The following is a 19,828-nucleotide window of genomic DNA, read 5'->3' as shown; positions in this document are numbered from 1 at the left end:
AGTTTTGCTACTATGTTGATAAAAATGCTAAATATAGTCTACTTTCCAGCTAGAGGATTCATCACAGACACAGAAACATAGAAAAATTGTCTAGAGGACAAAAATATACTTATAGACGTAAGCAACTTAGCATTAGAAGACAAACTGTAAGTTTTCTGCAACCTTGTTGCTAGTAAATTTAGACTTAAAGTGAAAAAAACATTTTAAACAATTTAGGGGTAAACAGAGCTCATTTTGCTTACTTTTTAAGCAGAAAAATGATACTTTAATGTTAAGTGCTCTCTTGAAAACAACTTCTCTGTTTATCACCTGACCTGTCCTGGCTCTGTAGCATGGCTTGAATCCCAACATTTTTAGCTGAGTTGCTAGGTAAAAGAAAGAACATTAAAAAAAAGAGAATAAGTTCAGTGTAGTAAAATGAACAGACAGGCAATTGAAAGGGAGGATAAACTGACTGACTGATATATATTACTTTAAAATAAAACTCCCATATGAAGGTAATATGATGGACTGTGTTGTATGGGATATCTGATTATTATTTAGATTTTACTACTTGGAAATGACTAGGAATTGAAAGATTTTTTATTTTGCTACCCCTAATCAGAATCTCCAGATACTGTCATGCATTTTTATCTGAATCTATTTACTTCTGCTTCTTTCTTTCAAGTAGCTGCTCCATTTCTCTGTACTACTGAAAGAAGAGTATGATATGATGAGCTGTTTGCATTTTTAAACTGTATTATTACTTGTAAATTAACAGGGTTTGGGCAAAACATGCTACTAATAATTCTGGAGTGTTTAGAAAATCTGTCCTTGCTAGTCTTACTTTATTTATTATTTCGCATTTTTATTTACTTATTATTCAAATATTTTTTGTCAGACCCTTTTCTGGGCATAATTCAGCCAGTGCACTGTTCACAAACATCTTCTTTTTAATTCAGATCTGTGGAGTACTTTTCTAGGTTACAAAAGAATTCTGCTCCATGGTTGGATGGCTGATTTTTCCAAAAAGGTGAAAAAGTTAAATGATTTCAGACAGCTTAGGAGATATTCTTTCGTGCAAAATCTTTTTAAAAACAAAAAATAAGCAACACCCTCCCCAGACCCAAAACACCTAAGCATTTTTATAATGTACTGAAAAATATAAGCTATTGTTTCCTGAAAATGTTTTCTGAATAAAGGTAGAGATTTTATTAAAATAATGACTTTTTTTTGAAGAAAAGGCAGTTTGGTCCTTGCAGAATGCTACTAAGAACTGACAAATAAAGGGAGTGCCAAATTTAAATGCATACCATTTAGCATGGAAATCATAAGCTTTCCTCTGTTTGTTTTTCGAGATATTTATCTCAGAGATGAATTATCAGTAATTGCTTCATATGAGATATATACAGAGTGAAATTTAATTAGTAATTTATATGTACACCAAATTGGAACATTTTGAATCCCAATTAAAATTAATGGATGCAATTAATTCAGACTTATTAGTCACCAGCTTATTCTCAATTCCAGCTGCTGACATTTTCAAGTAAAAGAGATAGTGTTTGGTGAGTCCATGTCATAAACAGCACCATCAAGGGATGCTGTCAGCTGTTTATTTGTCAGAGAGATGTTTCAACCTTTCCATCTGCCTTACAACTGCTTTTATGAGGGATCTACCAATCTGAAAATGCTGTCAGATGACCAACTACGTAATGTGAAAAAGCTTTCATTAGTCCTGAGATAAGCACAGAGGTGCTCAAATCCTCATGTTTATTTAAATAACCTTTCTTATTAATATGTAAGTAAGTATTTCAGAGTTGTTTGTGTATATTTCTCAAGAAGAATAATTCACATGCATTAAAGTTGCAAACATATTTTTCTAGAGCTCAGGATCATACAATAGGTGATTTAAGATTCACATTTCTTTTGTCCTTATTCCAAGAGGCAATTTAGTCAGAGCTTTTGCACATATTTGTTAAACTGTGCATCCTAATTCAAAACTAATTCAAATCAAGACAGATGTAAAATACTTCCTCTGTGGAAATATTTCATTAAATATCCACTAAATCTCACTCTTACTTTTACATGTGATTATTCATTTTAAAACTGATGAAACCAAAAGCACAGAGAAAATGTCACCTGATGTCAACTGGACAGTCTTACACAAACTCCTTAGTATGGATACCCATACCCAGTGGTCAAGACAATAAATGACATCCTCTTTCCAAAATGAATGAATATCTATGTTGATGTTCTAAATTTGGTAGTAAGATCTGTTTAGATTGTGCTAAAATCATGTTAACAAGCTAAAGCCATATCTTACCACAACAGGATATTATTCTGCATTAGGTAAAATATAATAAAAAGTTCCCATGTCAAAAATAACTCTTTTATCTAAGACGCTGACAAAAAAATTCTGAACAATGCAAAACAAATGACTCCAGGTTAAAATGACAGATTGAAATGTTAATCAAGGAAATGTCAGTGGACAAGTCAAGTATTACTAGATACATTCCATGTGGACCAGGATAGGTGATACTAATTTCTGTTAAGCATATGACTAGGAAGCAATGAATTGTCTTCTTGAGGGTTTCAGATGAGTCTGAAACTGTGCTTGCAATTAGATAATCCTTGCTTTTCTTTTCAACTGACATCATAAAAGGTGCAGAGTTTGTAAAATCTTTGGTATTTAATATCATTTTCTCTGCATTTCCCTTCAATATCAAAAGATGAAAAATTTCTTTTTTTTTTTCTTTGCACAGAAGGTATCTAGGCTCATATATTTTATTTATTAAACAACCTGTCCCAGAAAGTCACTACTTTTCTATAATTTCATTATATGTCACAACTGCAGCAACAAACTACTTCTCTAGGACTAGGGTATCAGAAATCAACAAAGTTAAACTATACTTCACAAGTAACTGAACCAGGGCAGCGTTTTGCAGTCCTACAATCTGTTAAAAAATCTTTTTTTTGTGAAAGACTCTTAGATGTTTTGTGGCTCCATGCTATTAATTTAATTTACTTGCTTGCTGCTTCACAGAAACTCAGAGCCCGTCCTCTTCTTCAATACATGCACAACTGCACAACATCCCCTCATCCACCCTTGCCTTGATGCTTGCATACTTTTGGAACCTATAGACCCTTTGTAGCTGGTGATAAGGCCAGCAATTGGTATAAAAAAAGCTATTATCTTTACTTATCCAATTTATCTTGCCAAAAACTCTATGAGATTGGAGGCCTTTCCCCAATTCCTTGGATCAGAAAGCTAATTTACTTACCTTGAACTTGTACGTTAACAAGGCAAATTTCCAAGTTTACTGAGGCAACTCAATAGCTCTCTCTTTAGATCTCTCTAGCACTTAGGTCAGAGTTTTTCCCTAGGCATTTTTTTGTTCCAGGCTATTCACTATGTTCTATGTGAATGATTACATGTGACAGTTACGGTATGCTACTAAATGATGCATAGTACTGTGATTCCTGACAATTGTTATTCCTTGACTTATTTTAATTTTGAAATTTTGGCCTACTACTTTCTTAATGTATAATTAAAAAAATAATCAGTAGGTTTTAGAAAGCTATTCTTTAATCAGTCTCATACCAACGGAAAGTTATTTTTAGTCTCTCCTGTGACTTTTATATCATCACTTTCAAGATAGTAATCTTCAAGCTGAAAACTGTTTACAGATTTGTGGTATTAAAAGAAGTAAACAAACATTTTCACTATTTCATCATTAGTGTTAAGAAAAATAAACACTACATTTTCTTTCTAGTTCTGAATCCTGAAGACTCTGCAGATGTAAAAGCAAATTTGTTTTATAAGAAAATATGATTTAATTGTTTGCAGAAACATAAGGCAGATTTTAGCCTGCCAGCTAGTTCATCTCCTAAGGGCTGAGAAGTTATTCAGAGACATCATTATGTACAGACAAAGTAAGCATTCCCCTAAGGTGTATGACTTCCAGAAACCACAAAATTGTTGCTGCTGCACTGCCATCACTTCCGATGCCAAAGCCTGAAAAATCAGGTACCAAAACAGCATGGAAAGTAGCAGTCCCTCCCAGCAAACTTGGTCCTTCTGAGCAGTCTTCCTTTAGATTTTCCGGAGTCACATCTCTCTCTACCTTCTCCTTCCCTTCCTCTGGCAGGAATATTCTAATAATAGTTGGATAGCAAAACTGAATTTGCCTGTGCTGCCAAGATGTGAACTAACCCTGATACTCTGCTTTCTCATCCTTATGCATTGTAAATAAACTCCAGGGAATGATGCAGAGGAGCTTACTCAAAAATTATAATCAAACAATTGGAGGATAATGCAACACTTCAATACAGGAGAACACAGTATGGTACTTTTAAAATAAGGATAAGACTGTATGATCTGAGAACAAAACAAAGTGAAATATACAGTTGCTACCAAAGCAGTCAGTTGTTCTTAAGAAGTATAACCAGATATTTTCAAAAAAACTATTTTAGAATTTACCTTCAGTGGAAAAAATACAGTTTCAGAACAGTATGTTTGCAAAGCTGCGTGGTTATTTTCTTTCTGCAGCCCCTCTAAAACATGATCCCAGCTTCTGTATAAAGACAGAGGAAACCTCTATTGCATGTAGTTTCCTTACTACTGCATGAGATTAACAGGTTTCAGTTAAACTTTCTAGCCTTCATTAAGACTGCCAGATAGGCCCTCTGTCAGTCTGCACAGAAAAGACAAGATGTTGAAACAATCTTTGGAAAGAGCACGAGTAAGTTAGAAGGAAAGGAGTTTTCTCAGTAAAAGAAAGTTTTGAAAAAGGTAAATATGAATGTCTTCCATGTCAGGCCTGCATGGAAGACCTCTGCTATCTATAAAAGTCTGTACTTTTTTTACCAAATCCTTTACTCTGCTCATTTTAACCACCACTTTCCTGCTTTGTGCCTAACTGTATTTGTGTGTTTCTAAATGATAAACAAATTCAGTGGGAAGCATATTTCCACAAAAAGAAATGTCATTGTAACTCAGTTTATTTTGAATAAACACCATAGACTTATTGGGTATGTTCTATACCTGTTATTTCCCTTTCATTGGCACAACTCAGCAAAGGCAGGCTCAGAAACAAATATTGGCACTCAGAGAACTACATGAATGGATGAAAGGATAACAGAAAGCATGCACATGATATGTGCATTTTAAGTTGGCTTCTGATCCAGCACTCCATCAAAGCTCAGTATTATTCCAACTGATCTGACAGCAGATTAAATGAGGTTGTATAGAGGAGTGAGCTGGCCTCTTCTCCCAAGTGACAGGGGACAGGACAAAAGGGACCTCAAGCTCTGTCAGGGGAGGTTCAGGCTGGACATCAGAAGAAAAATTTCACAGAAAGGGTCATTGGGCACTGGAACAGGCTGCCCAGGGAGGTGGTTGAGTCACCATCCCTGAGGTATTTAAAAGATGGGTGGATGAGGTGCTTAGGGACGTGGTTTAGTGGCGAATAGGAATGGTTGGACTAGATGATCCTAAAGGACTTTTTCAACCTAGTGATTCTGTGATTCTGTGATATGGTCAGATTTGGAGACAGTCTGAAGGACTATTAGGAGTATAATTTAAAATTTTGATTGCACATCTGAAATCTAAAGAAGAGACTGTAATAGACAAAAATTATGCAATTACAGACCCTTCTAGTTATCTTAGTTATCTTATTAGGAGACAATATATGTGTGACAAAAACTTGTAGAGAAGCTTGTCATAAGTGAGGGTAGAAGTACAAACAAAATAATTTAGACTTTAATTCCAGACAACCTTTTGGAAGAATGAAACATCCTAGTTCATGCAGTAATCAGGAGGAACTAAAGATGCTTTATACATTCCAAGATCTGTGCAGCCAAACTGCCAAATCATGGGTCTTGAAAGACAAATGTAAAATGAGATGCAACTTTGAAAAGACAGACAATTTAAAGAGTGAGAGAAAGCGATCCTATGAAGAACAAATCATCAATGTGATAGAGAGACCTGCCTGATGGACAGCCTCAGAAATGCAAGAGACTTGTTCATGTGATAATGAACTGTGAATTTTCAAAGTGAGAGGACAGCCATTGCTTTCCAATTTAGGACTGAAAATGCAGAGATATCTCATGATAAAGCAGACAAGCAACAATTGGCTCCGAGTATCTCAGGTGGAATAACTCTTTGTATACAGGGTTCAGTTTAAGAAATTATCTTCCAGATAAACATTTATAAACTAAAGGGAATTCACAGATGAATGTGAAAAAAAAAAGTGAGGAAGAATTGAAAATTCCACATCTCTGTTTTCTCTGATGTCTGGAGTGAAACAAGAGCTCAACAAGTATTTGAAGGATGCTAACCCAAAGGACAGCAGTCTTACTTAAAAGAATGCAAGAGTGTAATAAGAAATTAAATTCTTATGATATTGAAGAGCAATTGAAAAAATTGAAGTGACTATTTAAATATTTAATATCCCAAGCTCTACTAAAGTAGAAATTTTAGTTTCCTGAAGGAAATGACAAGAATCTTTTGCTAAATAATAAAAAAATCCTTACTTTTTTATACCTAGCATAGTAACATAAAGAAGGAAGACAGACCCTGGAGAGCTGGACTGACAAATTTGTTTTTCCTCTCTTAATTCTGATTTGTTTTATATGATAGCAACTATCTTTCCGTGGTTGCTGTAAAAGTATTTTTATGTATTCCTAATTGTTGAGGAATTTTTAGATCGGAATGGGCACGGATATTTAGATGTGCACAACCCAGCTTTTGCACCTGAATAAAGCTAGCCTTGCAAAAGAATCAGTTACTGTAGAGGACACGCTGTCTTTAAGGTTACTCTCTGTATCATTAGAAAGTTGCTCTGTCTTGTACTCCTCTGTTTCTCAGGGGAAGCTTTCCTCGGTAGTCCTTGACTTGTTACTTTGTAGAACACAGTGCTCACATAGCCCTTTCTCATGGGAAAGCATAATAATGTATGTGAACAATGACTATTTACTTCTAAAGGAGAACTGATGAATCAGCTTGTAACACAATGGCTTGCCTCTGCTAAGAGAGGTATAAATGTGTTGTGAACTCTGATTAAAATGGCTTCACTTGATCATATTGGTCGTGTGTTGTCCCTTAATCCTCCGCACCCAATCTAAGGTAATTTTTAAAAATTATTTTACTTACCTTTCCCTAATTCATGTCTCCCCTGATCAAAGAAATCAGGAAAATCAAGAAAAATCTGTCAGTTAGTACTGAACATTTGAGTTGTAAGACTATTTTACCAACTTTCAGTATACAATTTAGGATTTATTTGCAACATTTGATTCCTCTTTAGAAATGTCTTCTTCCAAAACACATTTGCTAATTTTATTTTACATGAACATCAGAGTTCATGACTCACTAGATATTATATCCTCATGAAAGTTTGAAAGATTATCATATTAACAAGCCTTATGTTCAACAGAGAAATCAATGTCCTTGCAAACCTGAGCAGTCACTGCAACTATATCTCAGCCTGAGCAATTATATACTTGAGTATTATAAACTGTACCACAGAAAACAGAAGTAAAAGTTGATGCTTAATTAAAATGTTGTTATTTTAAGTATATCCTTTACATATAGCTTCACACTCTTCTTTGCCAGGTTGTCTTCAATTGGAATGATAATACTTAAAAACTCTAAAGAATATACCCTAACTCTTTTTTTTATCTTTTTTTTTCCTAAGCAATATCTGTTGCAAAAAAGAAAATTCCTGTTCTGCTTCCAGGTCAGTTTGAGCAACATAAAAACAAGCTGCCAGATAGCCTCATCCTGTCCTCTGGACTTTGGGCTAGAATCTGGTGACCTGAGACCATATGCTTTCCATAAGAAACACTGAGTAAGCTTGGCAGAAAAATACTTCCGGATCCAGCACGAAGAATGGTAACAAAGATGCAGAGCAGGATGAAGTCAACAGCATGAGAACATGCTAAGGGACTACAAACAGGAGCAAATACACATACTACAGAAAATTAGTCTACAAAACCACTGTAAGCAGTCAGTAAAATTTGCTTTTAAACTCTTCATTGTTTTCCTCTCTTTCATCAAGTTTTCCTTAGTTAAAGAAGTTTGTTGTTGTATTGTGTTTCCTAAATATATAAATCATCAGAGAGTAAACCCATTTTTTTAAAGAAAATAGGGGTAGTAGCCTCCCATCACACCTTGGGATAGTGTTAGATTTAGAAGAAATGAAAAATGCTACCAATGTTAAATACCAGACCTTGCTAATTCAATTTTTGCTGAATTTCAACATCCTTTTTGTCTTGCATTTGAGAACCGTGTGTCATCTACCACAATATTTTCTCACTGTCTCCCAGAGAACACACATGAAATATTAATTTCTGATGTTTTCACCTCACTGACACTAAATTCATTGGTTGGAATCATGTCAGTGCCATACTGCTTTCAACCATATAGAGATGAAGAAGAAAGGCAACATGGGACTCAAAGGCCCTAACAAAGTGGATAAAGGATCTTTAAGTTGTCTTGTAATTATGTCTCCTAAACCAACTCCAAATAATCCAGACAATCTTTGCACTGCTAAGTGTACTTTATTCTTAATAGATTATTCAAATGGAGTTCTTTCAAAGTATTTTGTAGTAGCAACAACAGACAAATCCAGGAATGTAGAAGTAAGTTTTTAGGTGACTTATCAATTTATTCTTGGTCTGTAGAACTATGGGCTCATTTTTCTGGTTGCACAAAAGAGAATAGACAATTTGGTTTTCCAAGTTTTTATTTCATTTTATTTGGGAGTATCCTATGAATATTTTTCAATTAATTCTTTTGGACCCATCTATGCAATAGCTAATTCATTTTACAGTTAGTCACTGTGGTTCACGTTAATAAATGTCTTCTCCAAATGAAAAATAAAAGAATTGGGGCAGGAAAATTTAAGAAAGTGTATTATAATTCCTTATCTTTTAAGTATTTAGATTTCAGCTGTGATGTTTATTTTTATTGTTTACCTTTTATTTTATCAATAGAATAATTGGCAATTTTATGAAATTTTCAGTTATTTGGTCATATTTTAAACTTCTGAGAGACTAAGTTGCTTTATATAACCCAAAAAAAGGCACAAAGAAACTGAATAAAGATATTGAAGTTTGTCAAACTGCTGAAAAAAGAAATTCTTTCCGCCTGAGTGATGATTAAGATCAACTTCCACTGGTAAAATTTTTAACAGAATTCCACTCTTTGAAAAATTGTAGAAACAGTAAGAATAAAGCCACTATTTAATTAGTCTGAAGTTCAATGATAAAATATCTAGTAAGTGGTAGATGGTAAAAATTACTGTGAAAGCATTACTGGCACTAGTGGAAGGTTTCTGACAATGACTTTGTGACTTTATCACAATGAATGAAATAAAATTTCTATGTAAGCATCTGTTTTCATATATGTAGGAATATTTTAAAACATAAAACCAATACCATTAAAATTAATTCTTGCTTATTGATAAATATTAAAACAAAGAAGCACATTTGTTATTTACAAAAATATAGCTTTTGCTTTCATATTTAATTCTGAGTTCCTTAAGGTGATATATCCCTTTATTAGAAGAAAACATAACTATTTTTTTTATAGTTTCCATTTTAATGAAAATAATCCTGGTACACTGTGGCATAAATTATATCTCAAGAAAATAATGGTGTTCTATCCAGAGAAGCAATAAAAGCAGAATATGAGCTCTGCAGTGTTCTTTTGGCTACTCAGTATAAAGTAATTTCAAGTAATAAAATTATAAAATTATAATTTCAGTTATTGGTAACTGTTTGCATGGTTATGCTTGCGGATGCTGCACTTTAGACAGAGAGAAATATCTTATATTTGGAAGAGCAAGATGCCTTTTTATTTTTCCCCCTGTAAATTGGCAAAGCAATGTGAAGAGAGAAAAATTGAGACTCCACAGGCTGCTACTCATTTACAAAATGTTAACCTTGCAATCCAGAACAAAGATTTATTGAGAAAAGGAATTAGTAAGTAGTTAACCTGTATATCTTATTAGTATTTATTTAAGAGACCTATTGCTATTTGTATGTTCAATGTACTACAAACAAAAGAGTGAACGTGCAAGTCTTGACCCAGAACTGATACTGAACCAAGCCTTTGATTCTCTAAGTAAAAGAAACCACTTTTCACATTTGATTTCCATGCTTAATGAAGCAAGGTCTTGCATGCAAATCAGCAGCTGCATACCCATGTAAACATATTGACATATGCCACTGGAATCACATTTTAAAATCACTGTAAGTAGAAATACATAGCTTTCCTAACTTACTGGGCAGGTCAATAGGAAGTTTTTCACATAATTGTTATCAATATATTTCTACCTAGTTGCTATATTACTATGGAAAAGTGTTACTGTTGAGAAGGAATCTTGTCATCCTAGGAAAGTTACCTTTACAGCTTGTTTTCCACTCTATTCTGTCATTCTCCCAAATTCTGTGCTATTTTGTTGCTGAGTAATAGCACTGGCTTATGAGCAGCAAATGAACATTGAGAGTGACCATAAAGAGATATTTTTTACAGCAGAGCTGCAACGGTATCTTCGCACACAACAGCAGGGAAAAAGGAAATTATCTTAATGTTTTGGATTTGGGAAATGGAAAATTTTGAAAGATAAATCTGGGGCATAGGAAAAGCATAAATATATCTTGACAGATATACCTATTGAAATGAATACAACAACTTCAAAACCAGTAACAGTATAAATACTTGCTATACTGTTACTAATTCTTTGCAAAACAGTAAGACAAATATTTGTCATACATAGCATATTAAATAAGTGCGCAAAGACCAACACCATTTTTTCAGATGTTCCTTTTTCTTTCTTCCCTTATATCTTTTCAAAGAAAATCTAGAGTAATCAGGTTTCATACAATTAAAAAAATTCACTATAAAAAGCACCTGTCTCAATATTTTTGGACTGTAACAGGGACGTTTGAAACTTAAATCAGTAATCGACTCCGTTAAAAGTATTATGGTTCGCAAATCAGAACTTATTTTAATAAAGAAGCAATGAAATAGGAGCAAGTTGCTATATTAAAAAAAGCTTATAAGAAACAATTAAAACAATCTAAGAAACCAGAAAAAATGTTATTTCATCTGTGACAATTAAGTTTTTCTAAGTTTAAAATAGCATAGTAACGCTTCACTGTTTAATTTACATCCTATTTACGTAGAATTTCAACTGTGAGGGAGAAGCTGTGATTTTTCCCATTGTTAGAAAGCAAGAAACGTTGACACAATATGATAAAATGCAATAGAAGAATAATGTGAAAATGAACAGGAATTGATGATCAGATTTTTCAATTTCATATTTAAAAGTTGTTTCAACTTTAGAAAAGTAGGTTTGGTTGGATTACTTATGCAAAATAACAGTGAAATTACCAGGAACTACCCAGCCTATTTTTACAGAAATGTCTACCCTCCAAATGATGCTCTTCATTAGCCAAAAATAGAGCAAAAATTTTCAAGAGCGCATGAGTTCATTTTTATAGAAAGTACTTTTGTAGCGTTGTACATTAAACTGACAAAGAGGTTCACGGTAGATACAGAAGGCATACTCTGACCTAACCCAGCTCTCCAACCCTGCTCTTAAAATTGTAACTGCTTCTTCCTGAGGAAAGAAAAGGGAAAAGGCAAATAAGATAAAAATATCCTTTTATCTGTATGTCTGAAAGGTTACTAAGTATTGCTGTTTCTTCAAAAGAGCATTCACATATACACAGATATAGGTGACTTCGAACACTTCAGGTAGCAACTGTTGCTTAAACATCTCAGTCGAACTGCCTCATAGAATGCTTTGTCAGCTTTGTATGCCAAAGAATGGCATAGTGCTTATTGAGGGTTGTGATGCATCACAAAGTAGTTTGTTTGGTGCCATTTTAATAAAAAGTCCATGCATAGCCAGAGATACACTAGAAGAAGTGCTGCAAAAACCAGCAGAATCCTTAAACACTCCCCAAGGCATAAATAACTTCCCTGTGTTATGTCTGAAAGGAAAAAGTCATTCTAACACTCCTAACACCAAGGTTAAGTAGTTTGGTCTACTAATAATAAATATTGTAGTACTAGAACTCTGCTAGAGCTAATCAAATTCCTGAGTAGAGGTTGAAAGCAGGAGAAATTGGATAAAGCCTATGAGTAGTTTAGAGCAGGGACTGAAGTTTGAACTCAGATTAGTTCTCATTTCCTTGTAACTATGAGGTCACAGTGTATTTTTACATAAGACTACCACAATCACTTTGTCTGAGGCTTTGAACCTGTTCAAAAATATATAAAAGACACTCAGAGCAGAACGAACTCTGAGTTGACAGTGAAGAGAGACAAGTTGCCTCTCCTGCAGATAGTTTCATTCTTTATTCAAAATGGGGAAACTTTAACAAAAGAGGTGCCGCTTGGTACCTTTCAGTCACCCTTTATCATCATGCACACTTTCCATCCAAGAAAAACATATTGCATGACTACCAAGTTTTTGTAGACGTCACTGTATATTTCTGCTGAAGTCTGTATAGAAGTGGGGCATTAGCACTAGCTCTGCCGGGCCAGACGGATTCTACATATTCCATTAAAAGCTGATAAAACTACTTGCCAATTGGAATGTTTCCTTAGGAAACTGGGGAATCAGAAACAACACAAGATCGTATGTAAAAATGTGGGATGTATCAGGTCTCAAACCTTAGGATAGTTGGAACAAATTATTATTTTTTTTTTACTGGGCCTGGACCAGATATTTAACCTGGACGCCTTCATCCATCCTAAAGCCTCTGTGGTTTTCAGCAAATTATTGGCCGCACTTTCCCCTTTCTGCTGCCTCAGAATGCAATCTGGTGAAGATCCCTCTAGACCCTTGGCAGCCTGCAACATTCCAGTTACGGAGTAATGGCATACCCATTTTGTTAGAGAATCACATTTTAAATTCTAAATCCCCCCAAATATTATTTATACTGTATGTTGAGAAGTCCCTTGAGCAAAAATCCATGTAAAAGTGTCAGTTTCCACTGTGAATTTTGCAGCTAAAAGTTTAAGAAGTGGTTTTGCTTTCTTTCCTAATTTGAGTAAATGGCCTGTAGTAGATGAATTACAGAATTTCCTCCCTCTGTAGCTTAGCTTAGAGAATTTCTGATGCATAGAGGAATCAAATCTTACAATTCTGTGTTATTAGTAATTTTAAAAGTGATAACAATCTCTTCATGAGTCAACTTCCCTTCTCACTTCTCTTCACACACATGTTAAAATCAAGTTTTAATGCTATAATCATTCTTACCCTTCCAGTTACCTCAAAATCACAAACTAAAAGCTGAAGTTAGTTTAGTTTTGAATGGATAAGACATATAAAGCAAACTCCAAGGGAGAGTTCCTTATGCAGAAGAACAAGCAGACCTTGTTTCAAAAGATTATTAAAATAGAGATTGTGCTGTTTGCAAAGAGTTCAGTCATAATCCCCCATAGCCTCTACAGACACTGCAGTTTCATATTTTGAGGTGAAAAAGGCAAGAAAAAAGCTCTTCTTATCTCTCTGTAGACTACTGCTTTATGAGGAAAAAGCTGGTACAATTTAAAAGTAAAGATAGTCCATTTCCTCAGGTGTGAAAACACGATTTTGGTCCAGTAAATGCCTCAGCACTAAAAATTCAAACACTCAGGTTTAATTAAAGAATAAAAAGGTAATAATTTCTCTATGATGAAGAAATTAGGAAATTCTGTATTAATGTAGTTCCCTAAGAAAACCATGGATTTATTTTATTTCTTTGGAGTTTTGAAGAACGTGGAAGAATTATTCTTAGGCTCATTAAACCCAAAAGATAAGGTTACTAGTATCACACAGAATTTTCATTAAAGCAGGAATCAATTCTAAATAAATTCTTCTCATGTATCAGGAATTGAAATGTACCTTTAGTGCACTGATAAATATTAAATTGGGGCCATGAGAACCTGACATAATCCTCTAAAATTCAGAAAACTCACAGATAATGTAGTGAAAAAGAGTAAGTCACACAGTACCATCTGCTATGATCTTTGCTTAACTTGGCAGATTACATTTTATGGCCAGAAAATCTCTCCAAAATTTAAAATATGCAGGCTTGTGTCAGAAGAATGAATAGAATTAAGATGTTGCAGGGAAGGAAACTCTGAAATTAGATGCAAATAAATAAAAATAAAAGAGAAACACAGAAAGAGACACCACAAAGTTTGCAGTAACTGTCTACTTAAAATTTTTAATGTACAAGATGACTGGGTGCAAAATTAATGAAGTCTCTGGATAATTACTACCTGTGATGCAATTTAGATGCTAACACACTAAACCTAATGCATTGAGAAAACAGCTTCCTCTTGGATGTTAGGGAAAAAAATATACAAAAACTGATTCCTTCATTGCTAATGTTTACCCAGACCTCCATTGTAACCACAGTTCTAACTACCTTTGATCTCTGAATGTGAGAACATTTCTGAAGAAAAAGCAGGTACCGCTCATCTTCCTTCTGCTGTTTATATCAAAAGAAATTGTATATAAATTTGACAGAATTCTTCCGTACACCACAAGAAGTGTCAGTGATGACAACTGCAATTGACCAGTCAGTGCAAACCCTGCAGTGCCTACACATGGAATTTCAGCTTAGTGCTAGCAAAAAGTCAATATTAACTTTGTGCAATTTTTATACTAGAGACTCTCTAATCAACAGTGAGTCAAATTCTCAATTTACAAATTTTTTGCTTTACATGAAAGCTCTTCCATGAGTTTAGTTTTTAGAGAATTGTGCAGCATTTTCAAGAAAGTTATCTTTATTTCTGTATGTTGTTCTCTGTTTTAAATTGGAATTTATGTTGATATTTACCTTGAAAAGTTGATCGTGTTCAAGACGTCACCATGACTCTGTCAATCCCTGGACAGACACAATATGTTCTTTTAAAAACTATTACCTAAAAAAATGTAGGGACACATTTAAGTCACAGTTAATATTCATGACATTCTTATAAAAATATATTATTATTTAAATGTGCATGTGACTACTGAAAGCACAGCATATCATTGTTGAAACTATTCTAAGTATAAATTTAGTATCTAACAAGCCATTAGTGGCTGTCACATGAGCTGAGATTTTTTTCAGAACAAATATAAACTTAAAACACCAAGCAAGATTTATTTACTCATTGTATAGCTTTCCCATAGGCCGTGCAACACAATATCCTTTTTACTAATAGTGACATTTTATTTTTTTCACTTACTTAGACAATTACACAAAGTTGAATATCCTTTTAATAATTTTGATTATTTTCCCACTTTTGTTATACGTATTGTCACCAGGTATGAAAAGTATAAATCGATGTTTTCCCTGCAAATATAATACTATATATTTAATTAGAATAATATAATAAGTAGCACAATACTTCAAGAAAAGTTCAATACAAAGTACATCAGAAAGTGCACACCATTTTAAAATAACAGATGTTTTAATAAGATTCATAAACAAAGTAAAGCAGAGCACAGAATTCTACATTTAAGAATTCTAATTCTGACCTGCGTTAAAATGTACCCCTTACAAAATTAAAACGATGAAACTATAACTATTACAAATGGAATTATGTTCAGCTTCACTTATTGGGGAAAAAAACCCAAACCAAACACCAAACACAAGTCCAAATTAAACTAACTGAAGTTTTCAACTAATGTTTCAAGCAACCACTGAATCAGATTTTAAGGAATTGAATATGTTAGTGTTGTTTAAAATTTGAACACTGATATGATTTCTTAGAGACAGTTGTTGAAAGACAACTTTTGACTTATGTAATTTCAAATAATATTTTAGCTTAACTGTACCTGTAACTAAGCTATCATAAACTTCTCATCAAATAACTTAAACTCTTGATTTGAATTAAGAATGGTTTTAGTTTAGGATTTTCAATAGTTCTTTATAGTCAAAACAGCCAGATACATACAAGTGGGATTATTTTGTGATTGCGTTGGACAATGAGAACAGAATAGAGAAAGATTCAGGAGAAACAGCATTAATTTAAACAAGCTAGAGAACAAACTATTAAGTGGCACAGTAATATAGAAATATGAGGGGTTTTCAGCTTTGGTAAAAAAATAAACATAGTGCATAAATATATGTTTTTATCTGTACTGCTTTAAAATCAAATTTCTACCACTCTTCAGTCATTATTACTAAACTTGTACATTGAAATTCAGAATTAATATCTTCATATATTTCACTAGGAATTAAAATTATTTCTTTTTTTTTGAATATTTTGTTTAGTTGTCTTTTCCGTTCCTTATTCTAGATCCATATGACCTCTTTTACAAGGTCATTAGATTACTTTTTGTAGCTAAAACATTCTGTGGCTTTAAAAATAGACCAGCTTTAACAGTAAAAAAGGTAGAGTCTGAGTGTTGCAGACGTCAAAGGTTTTCAAGAAAAGGCAAAGGGGAAGTACAATTCACAACTCTCATTAGAACTTAATGAAGCAGGATACAAAACTCTTTTTTAATAAGTACCTTCTACTTATGTGAATATTTATGCAAGTGATTTTCTATGTTTGAAAATTAGTTGTTCCTCACTAACCCAAAAGCTGATTTAGTTTGCTGTGACCTACCCCCAAAGCAAACAACCGAACAGGAGTATTAACGGGGAAACCACTTTCTTTGCAATTGCAAGAAACATTAGACGTCCCTATTTGCAGATGAATGCTTCAGCAACCCTGTTGGCAGAAGATGTGTTGATTAATTTTTTAAGCTTTTTCTTCTCATACGCAATGGCACAGAGAAGACTGATGGATTGGCATATATCGCTTTCTTTCAAATGAGGAGAGAATATATGTATGTGCCTATGCAAGACAGAAATTTTCTGGGAAGAATCATAGAATCGTTTGGTTGAAAAAACCTTTGAGATCATCAAGTCCAACCATACTTGTCCACTACTAAACCCTGAGCACTTCATCTACCCATCTTTTAAATACCTCCAGGGATGGTGACTCAATCACCTCTTTGGGCAACCTGTTCCAGTGCCTGATAACCCTTTTGCTGAAGAAATATTTCCCAATGTCTAATCTGACCCTCCCGTGGTGCAGCTTGAAGTCATCTCCTCTCACCACATTGCCTGTCAGTTGGGAGAAGAGACCAACATGCAACTCACTAGTGTGATGAAAAAGTAACTTCTTATTAACTCGTGAAGATATAGTAATATCTCCTTTCATTCTCTGAAATTTGTTCCTCTGAAAAAAAGCCCAACTACGCCATATGTCTCATCTAGTCACTGCAGAGAATTTTTCTAATCTTCTAAGAACACTCACAATTTATCCTTCTCTGTAATTTTCTTGGTGTAAGTTTTACCTACATTTTTATTTCTTTCTGTTGGAAACCTGGAGAAATTGTTTCATTTAAAGAAGATGCTAATTAAAACATTCCTGTTTACTGAAGTTGATAAATTTTGCACCCAGTATCTGAAGCCCATGAAGCCAGTTTTTGAATATCTTTGTCACTGGTGCACGTGAATAGGAGGTCTAACATCAACAGTTGTTACAAGGGAAAAACAGAATAATAAAAAATAATAAAATTGTAGTATTTACTATTTTCTAGCACTTTACTTGTGCTATCTCTTATTGGAAAGTATGCCTTTGGACTCACAGATAGATAAATCCTGAAATTCATATTGCACAATTACTAAACCCACAAAACAATATTGTATCATCTTCTAAACTTCAATAGAAACAGCTATGTAGCTCTATAAGAAGAACAAAATGAAACACCTTGTAGGTATGTAACACACTACATGGTCATAACTTCCTGAATATGAGACATCAACAGCAATAGGAAGGAAAAATAGCTTCCTAAACTTTTGGCATTCTTACACTGTAATTAAACTAAACCACTTTACTGTGAAAACCAAAGAAAAACAAATTTCTGGGAGAATGTAAAACAAACAAAAATTCTTTTATCAAACCAAACTAGAATTGACACTACAATTCTGAACAAGCTGTGACTTCATAATGTATTAAATATATCCTGCTAGCAGGAAACCTTAGAGTTGAACATAAAAAATCACAATGAATAATTTACTCACTGAACTTAGCACCATCTTCAGCCTGCAGTGTCTCTGAGAAAAGATAATGATTTCTTCGCTGGCATTTTGTTATTCAAAACTTCTGAACAATTACAACAGCCTTCTGTAAATTAACTGGCAAAAATTAATGATAACAGTTCACGCTGAAAGAAAAAAAATTCTCACTAATAATATGGCACTTTGTATAGATGAACCGTACAACACAGCAGGTTTCTCAAACAGATGCATTGAACAGAGATAAGAATACTGGAAAATTATTCCTAAATTCATAGGGTCATTTTGTCTACATGATAACAGTCTTGAAAATTCATGAGCTATAAAAGTGATTGGATAGCAAAGCAAAGTCTCAAGAAAACATCAGATGTTTCAAAGTAAAAGTGGATATGTTAGGGAATGTAAAGTTTAGTTGTCATTTTGTAGTTTATCACAAAAATCTTTTTATTAGACAAGACCTGCACTGAGTCACTTTGAAAAGCTGCAGACATAACATGAAGCTGATCCAATTGATGATTAATTCTTTTGGGTAGCCTGTTTTCTCTAAGTTTTGCAAATGCACAAATCAGAGATTATAAAAGTGTGTTCCTATGTTCTTTTAATAAATTGGCTTTTAAGATACTAGAATTTTGGATGTTACTGCTACTATAGATTTAGATGAACACACAGAAAACCTATATATTATGTTCTAACAACTGTTTTAAGAAAGCTGTTCAGACAGGGCAGGTTCCCTCTATAATAATCCCAGGAGTCTCTGTTGGAGAATCTGACCCCAGCATGCTACTACTTTTCTAAATCATTGAGAAGAATATATATGTTCAGATCCCATCCTGACAAGGGTTAGTATGTAAAACGTATATCTGGATCAGTGATATGCTTGTAGTTCATGCAGTTAAATACATCCTAACAGAATCACTTTACCACGGGCAGCTATTTTCAGCCACATTCACAAAGCCTGCTGCTTTTTAAGTTTCCTTCATACCTACTGATCAGGAGAGAAACAATAAATTTATGAGGGCATAAGAAACTCAGTTTTCCAGTATCAAAAACTTCAGAATGGCAAGAATGTTCTAGTTCAGTAAACACCCACTGATGAATTTTCAGTGGAAGCCAAGGCAGCGTATTTTAATTATGGGCATAATCTATTTATGTTTAAACTGACAGCTTTTGTTATGACTTGATTTGCTAACACACAACTGTGTAAATCTGGATTGGTGTTTGGCTTTTTTCCTTCACACCTACTGCTGAAAGTCTTTGTTTCACAAATGCAGATAGAATCAAATCTCAACAGATATGGTGGGACACCACTTCAAGTTAAGGCTCACGTTTCACTTAAAGAAGTTGTCATAGTTCATTTCTTTCAATAGCACATTTTATTTCAAGTACTTTTTCTCTCTGATTTTATCAGTTGTCCATCCAAATGGGCAAGCTAAATTCAAAAGCTTTCCTAGATCAATTTTATTTTATATGCTACCTCTTATACAGCCCAGTAATTGTTCTGTTTATTTCTCAACATTGTTTTTATTCTCTGTTCTAATTTTAGCTAAAGGAGAACAAAGACCCTAACTTTTCATCTAAGCATCTTCTAAGTACCTTAATTTTCTGAAATTTAACATTTTTCAGACAGTGTCCATCTCTTTGAATGATAATTCCTGAAGCTTATATTTATCACCAAAGTAACAGGGCTTTTACGAGGCCATTGTTTATACTTTTTTCATATACGTTGTGCTCAGTTTAAGGACTATGAGGATCAAGCCCTCTTCTTCAGTGGCCAATATCCCGT

This window comes from Phaenicophaeus curvirostris, chromosome 3 (genome assembly GCF_032191515.1).
Source record: "Phaenicophaeus curvirostris isolate KB17595 chromosome 3, BPBGC_Pcur_1.0, whole genome shotgun sequence".
NCBI lineage: Eukaryota > Metazoa > Chordata > Aves > Cuculiformes > Cuculidae > Phaenicophaeus > Phaenicophaeus curvirostris.
This window is presented reverse-complemented; position numbering follows the sequence as displayed.